The sequence below is a fragment of the Microtus ochrogaster genome, chromosome 19, assembly GCF_000317375.1.
Source record: "Microtus ochrogaster isolate Prairie Vole_2 chromosome 19, MicOch1.0, whole genome shotgun sequence".
Classification (NCBI taxonomy): Eukaryota; Metazoa; Chordata; class Mammalia; order Rodentia; family Cricetidae; genus Microtus; species Microtus ochrogaster.
The window spans coordinates 1,151,225-1,157,901 of record NC_022021.1 but is presented as its reverse complement, the minus strand read 5'-3'; the positions used below and the strand labels follow the sequence as shown (position 1 = coordinate 1,157,901).

The following is a 6,677-nucleotide window of genomic DNA, read 5'->3' as shown; positions in this document are numbered from 1 at the left end:
ATGAACGGAGGGCAGGAGACTCACAGTGCTAACTGCAGGATTTGACTCCAGCTCCCTCAGCAAGTGCAGGCAAGCTTCAGGGAGCCAAGCCTGCCCACTGTGCCCCAGCTCCCTCCCCTGAAGTCCAAACATTCCTCAGAGAGCCCAGGCCTGCCCACCAAGCCCCAGCTCCCTCAGTAAGTGCAGGCAAGCTTCAGGGAGCCCAGGCATGCCCACTGAGAGCCAGCTTCATCTTCAGTAAAGGATGCGCAGTCCATTTTTTTTCTGCCCCTACTCAGCCTCCCCCCCGCCCTTCAGAGACAGAGACTGATTTATCTAAGACCTCAGCTGTTTCGTGGTATTTTCAAAACAAATTAGCACCTCTCTTCTAGAGTTCCATAGGTGACTACATCCAAGAAAGACAGGACAGTGAAAACAACAGTCAGAGCTAGCCATGGCCTGGCTGCCAGCACTGTGCTCAGTGGCTTCTTTTCCTTTTTCGTCCATCAGCAAAGATGGAGCCGGACTCGGCCCACTGCACAGAGCTCGTGAGGAGCTGTTCGATCGTGAGGAACTCGAAGAGACCTGGAGTGAGCCAGGGAACGGTAGAACCAGAGGTTTCTCGAAGCAGCAAGGGGAAGCCAAAAGGCCTGGGTGACCAGCCACCGCACCCTTGGTTAAAGGCTGCAGGTTTCTTTGGTTAGCACAGCAGCCCAAACGCTCCCTGGCTGAGAGTCGACATGACATGATTTGTTCCTTTTGGGCTGTGTCGGTTCTGCAAGCCAGATACCAGAGTCTGCGACTCAGGAGAGCCTGCATTTGTTTGGACAGGATAGGGCCACTCAGGAGTTTCCATCTCACTAAAGCTCCCAGGGCAGAGCGCATATTTGAGGGATTCTTTTTCGTAAAGATTTTCTTCCTTTCTTCCCACCCCCCCCCAACATTTTTGTTTAAGAGAAAATGAGATGTCTATCTTCTGTTTCCTTATTTTTTTTCAGGAAAGCGAAGGGTTGTTGACTTCCTCCCTCTCCCCTCCCTTCCTTCCTTCTTCCCGAAGGTACTCATCTGAGAAAAAGAGAACGAAGTATTGTTCCTGTTCTCCTTCTTAAGTCATTTGAAACACTGTCCCTGCGAGTTCTTTAAGTTCCCCTGCAGTCTGTACACAAGAGAAAGAGGGAGAGAGAGAGAGGGAAAGACAGAGACAGCCAGAGACCAGGTAAAGCGGTGGGGCCGCAGCCTCTCAGCCCTCAGGAGCTGGTAAGTGACCACACAGTCCTTTCTACCTTCATTTCAATGTCCTTGCGATGGAGGCTGACCCGGCATCTTGCACAGAAACCACTGGGCTGCTTCTTAATCAAAAGGTGTGACTGATGGATGGCCCAGAATGTGAACTCATGCCTCTTTGCAGAAGAGAATGTGAACGCTTGGCAGAGCGGAGGCTGGCAGAACTGGAAATAGAATTGCATCGGGGCTGTGTTAAATCTGAATTATTTTTTTTTGGCACAGACTACTTGGTTGGGTTAACTAGGAGCCCCTGGGACATGTGGTAATGTCCCACTGGTGGGATCACTGCCCCCCAGGGTTGCATCCTGGGAACCCCCTTGGGGTGTCTGTTGAGAACTGCTATTTGCTCAGGGCTTTTGTTAAATTGTCTGTCTTGAGGTCCCTTTCTGCTTTCTCCTTTTCACTCTGGACTCCACGGTCCTCACAGGGAACTATTCATGTGTGACCGACTGTCGCTCTGTCACTGGAGAGGGAGGAGAAGGAGGGCAACATTGCCCTGCAATAGTGTTGCATGTGGGGGGCTTCTGGGAGAGGCACCCCATGTGGGGTAAATGTAAATGTACTGTCCACTGTCAATGGGGGGGGGGTGTCATGTGCTACACTAAAGAAGGCAAAGATTCGAGGGCATATAGCTTTGGTTTTGAAAATCCGCGTGTGACTGGAACGGGAGGATTTAGATTGATTGCTTGTGTCAGGAAGAATGAAAAACTAAGACACGGATGCAATTGAAAAATAGTCTCTCGGAGCCTGCTCTTCTAGGCACCAGACAGAACAGCGCAAAGTAGCCGGGCGTAGATACACGGTGCCCCCGGTGTTTAAATGTCCAAGTCGCCTCCTTTGCATTTGTCACAGAGGATAATGTTACCCAGAACTTATTATGGCAAGCCATGAGGGAGCCAGGATCATGTTGTCAAAAACAGGTCACCAAGGTCGGGCCAAGACGGGGATGTGGCTGCTGATATTAATAATTTGATCCAGTGAGGTGCTGGATGGGGAGAAGGCAGCGGCTGCGCACACTTCTTGAACTATTCATTTTGATGGTGGGTACAGGCTGAAATCCTCAGGGCAGGAAGAGTGCGACACAGCTAGCTAGTGATTTTAAGATTAATTTGTTCAGATTATGTTTTAACCACGATCGGGCAATTAATCTTTATTCAAAACTGAGCCATCTTCTTAATAAAGGTGAGAAAAATCTAATAGAACTGGATGGTTAACGTAGGGTTTGTCCTACGTTATTAACAGGCTTATTTTTCTTTGTTTCGAAAAGAAAATGCTTTCCTTAGAATTCCTATACACGGAAGAGGCATGAGTGGCATTGCCCACTAAAGAATTGAATGAGTGTGTGACAGCCGTGGCCAGTAGGGCCCAGCTCTCCTACCATCTACCCCAGCCACCCCATCTTACCCACCTCAGGGCAGCAGGCTCTAAGCCTGGTCCTCTTGGGCATTTCGCATGAGTTCTCAGCTAGTGTGACCCCAGAAGAAATGCAGGGCTGCGCAGGACCCTGCTTGGCTCCTTTCAGTTTCATTTCTCCTGATATTATTAATATCCCAAGTAAAAGAATAGCAGGGGACTTTGCTTATGGAGAACGAGTCTCAGATGTGATGAGAGGGGAGACAAATGACTTCAGGGTCACTCTGTTTAAAGATGAGTCAGGCAAAAGTGGGGGGACCATGTTCACTGTATTCCTTCATGGGGGCCAAGACTAAGGAGCTGGGGCAGTGAGGTCATTGCCAGGATAGCTGTTGGATACTGTGGGGGTGGGCAGAGGCTCAGGAAAAAAAATCCTCCAGGGACTTTAGCCTAGGTCACTGCTACTCAATTTATCTTTTATTCAACTCCGAAGAGCGTGTTGGCATTTGTGGAAATTTCCAGAGTGACTCTCCTTTAGGGACATCATAGGCTCCTTTTTGGTCTCATTAGGGAAATTCCAATTTGGAATGATCCAGAACTCATACAATACTTCATCAATTAATTCCTGCCAAAACAGTACCAATAACTAAATTACCAATGTGTCATCAATATTTGGAGCGGTGTTAGGGATTGAATTTACTGTGTGTGCTAGGTGCTTGTTCTTCCATTGGTCATGCCCCACCCTCAATTTAAAAAGTTTGGGTCTCATCATGCTATGTGTACTCCAGGGTTGTGTATGCATGGGTGACCCAGAGGAGTTCAGGCAAAGCCCCAATAGCACAGGCTCCAGAGACACAAACTGAGCTTGAATTTCAATCTTGTCACTTACTGACTGTGGGGTTCAGGTCAGATCAGGTCCTAAGTCTGTGTCCCCAAATGTAAAACTGCATTAATACAATAAATTCTGAGAATTAAGCGGAATTGTGGATGACCAGCAGGTAACGCAAGGCTGGGAAAGTCACGGTGGCAATCACTGCCAGCCATGACTTTTTTTCAGAGTTATATGTTCATACTTAGGTAGCCTGTGTTTTGAAAATTGAGAGAATAGGCTAAAATTCCCATCTTTTGGGTAATTATTCTTGCTTGTTACTATACCAGTGATTTAGCAAAAGAGATTATTCTTTATAATTTTCAAGTTGGGTACACACCAAGCACACCTATCCCGAACCAATCTCTCTCTCTCTCTCTCTCTCTCTCTCTCTCTCTCTCTCTCTCTCTCTCTCTCTCCAATTTTTCAAGACAAGGTTTTCTGTGTAGCCTTGACTATCCTGGATCTCACTCTGCAGACCAGGCTGGCCTCAAACTCACAAAGATCCTCCTGCCCCTGAGTCCCAAGTGCAGGGATTAAAGATGTGCACCACCACCAGCCGGCTGGCTGTCTATCTCTCTTGATGACAGAAATTCGAATCTTAGCTGACAGAGTGACAGTGGCATTCTAGCGTTCCCTGCTGGGAGAAGCTTCCTTTGGGACCAAACTTCTCCACTTAGATGCATGTGGGAAGGGCACTGAATGATGCTGCAGCCCTCTGTACTTCCTTTCACCCACTTCCCCATGTTCAAGCTTTTCATTGTGGGTGACCTTTTCCCTGGCTGTGGAGGAGTATAGACACTCACTCATTCTGAAGACGATGGTGGCTGTGTCACGACTTAGGCAAAAGGCAAAACAGTGGAAGGGACATGAAGTGGAGTTCCCTCTCCCTAAGCTTTTGCAGCAAGCCCTCACCCTCACATGGTGATGGGTTCCTCAGGAGGAAGGTGTCAGCCCCCACCGCTGTGTGTACTGGGCAGTGGAGGAGGCATGCCTGCACCAACTATTGTTTCTTACTCTAAACTTTGTAACCAGCATGTCTGTTAGCTCATCAAGTAAAAATGATACTTTTATTTAGCTCCCAAACTTCCTTCCACTTTCTGAAAACAAAACGTGCAACAGTGAAAAACCACCCAGACTCTACTACCCAGAGTCCAAGCTCTTGGGATTCTTTCACCAGAACACAGGCTCTCATACAATGGAGCCTGGGGATCCTATGCCGCTGTGCTAAAGGTGCCGTTCCGTGTGGCGTGGTATTGGAGAAAATGGCCAGATCAGGAGCCAGAACACAGACCCAACTTCTGCCGCTCCCCGAGCAATGCTTGGCAGGTGTTTTTTGTTGTTGTTTGTTCGTTTGTAGGCCTCCCTCCATTTTCTGTTTGGAGATGACAGGGCTGGATAAAACCAGTGATGAGAGGATGAGGGTAAGTGAGAAGAACCACAGAAGAGGGACTTGCTTCCGTCAATTGTCAAATGCCTAAAATAGATGCATAATAAATATCTGTTGAATAGGTGAATTGTGAATAAATGGGCTGTCCAGTGAAATGTGCTGTCTTTATATAATACCAAATGAAGCAATTAATTAGTTAAGTGTGTGTGGGGGGGGAACAGGTCAAGCTTTGGGCAAAGGGAGGTTCGAGCTAATCCCACACTGCTGGCAATTCCATACTGGTACTGACTGGAATTCTATGGGCTGGTTCTACTGGCACATATGGGGCTGCTACACATGTTTACAGGTGTCATGCTGGCAGGCAACCCGCCTACTCGTTCACGGAAGATAAACATTTGTCAGAGAGATACACTGGAAGACTGTTGGTGGCATTTTATTTTCCATTTGTTTTCTGGGCAGATGATGGGCTAGCAAATTGTTTTTGGCAAGAGAGCGAGAACGACTCTTTGTTTTCTCTTGGCTGAAGAGCCATGGGCCAGGATTCGGCCTTGGGAGAATGATGGCCATACTCTTGAGTTGATTGTAGGCAAGGCTGTGCATGCAAATGAGAGGAGTGCCAAGTCTGGTGACTGAGTTCAGGGAGGGACACGGGAAGCCCCTGTTGAGTGTATTTCACTTCATTAAAATCTATGAAGATAGCCAAAATCGGCTTGTGCCAGTCTTCCATTTATTTGGCAAATTTAGTGGGGAAAATATAAATGCCTAACAGAAAGTTGACAGTCATTACATTTGACAGTAGTGTCCGGGCTTTCTGCTATTGCAGTGGAGCCTAAAAAAGCTCTGCCTGTCCCTATTGATGAAGCCTGTCTCCCTAGATCCCGGCCCACACACAAGGCTGTTCTGGTCCACCCCTCTGCTTCCTTCTATGTATTGTGGCCCCACGTTGACCTCATTCTTTGTGTCCACCAAGTCAAGGCATGATGATGTAACCAGAGATGGCGTTTGGGTCAGAGCCCTTAACCAGGTTCGGGGCCCTCCCAGGGCCTGAATGCATCAGAGTCTCCTGCTGTAGACGGCAGCGTGTGCTCTCCCATCTCTGATTTGCAGAAAGGCAGACAAGCCAAAGGAAGTGGCATGCTCCCCCAAACTGAGGAGAAAGTGACATGCTCCCCCAAACTGAAGTTGCTTGTATTCTGCTTCCTCACTAAGAAAGGGAGGGGCAGCTGAAGCTGATACACCTTCAGGCAGGACTCCTCAAATGTTAGGAGTGGGGAGCCTCAGATCTCAACCCAGACTTACTGGATGAGACACGTCCTTCCTTCATAGAACCCCAAATCACAGTTCCACACAATTCTGCCACCTATTCTAATCCAAGCAACACCAATGAGGGTTTGGCCTGCAGGACACAGGGGGATGTAAGTCCCTGTTTCAAGGCATTACAAAGCCATCTGCCAACTGTGACTCTTCGACAATGGACTGTCCTTTAGCGGTGGCCTTACCAGACTAGTCTCTGCTCTGTTCAGCTCAGAGCAGCATTTGACATGTCTGTTACTGTATGGTCCAGCAAACAAACTCCATCCCAAAGATCCCTATCCTGCAGGGTATTGCATTTCCAGTGTGGTTTTGGTGCGAAAAATCAAAGTCAGTCAGGGTAGATCCCTGGTTCTAGAAGATGGCAGGAATCTGGGGTAAGAAACGAACCACAGTGAGACTCTGCTGCTTACCCAGATCAGCAGCTCAGGATGAAGAAACCCAAAGGTCAGGTGGTGGATTTGGGGACACAATACTCTAAAAAAAAAAAAA

At 48.0% G+C, this 6,677-nt stretch overlaps 1 protein-coding gene across 1 annotated transcript in view; it reads left to right on the top strand.

The window, feature by feature from the left end:
- Positions 1-1,111: 1,111 nt before the first annotated feature.
- The window catches only part of Znf366 (zinc finger protein 366), a 62,559-nt gene continuing 56,993 nt past the window's right edge, over positions 1,112-6,677 (top strand). Inside the window, exon 1 of the mRNA XM_005356430.3 lies at positions 1,112-1,236. The gene's annotated coding sequence lies outside the window, so the exon portion shown is untranslated. The remainder of the gene's footprint in view (positions 1,237-6,677) is intronic.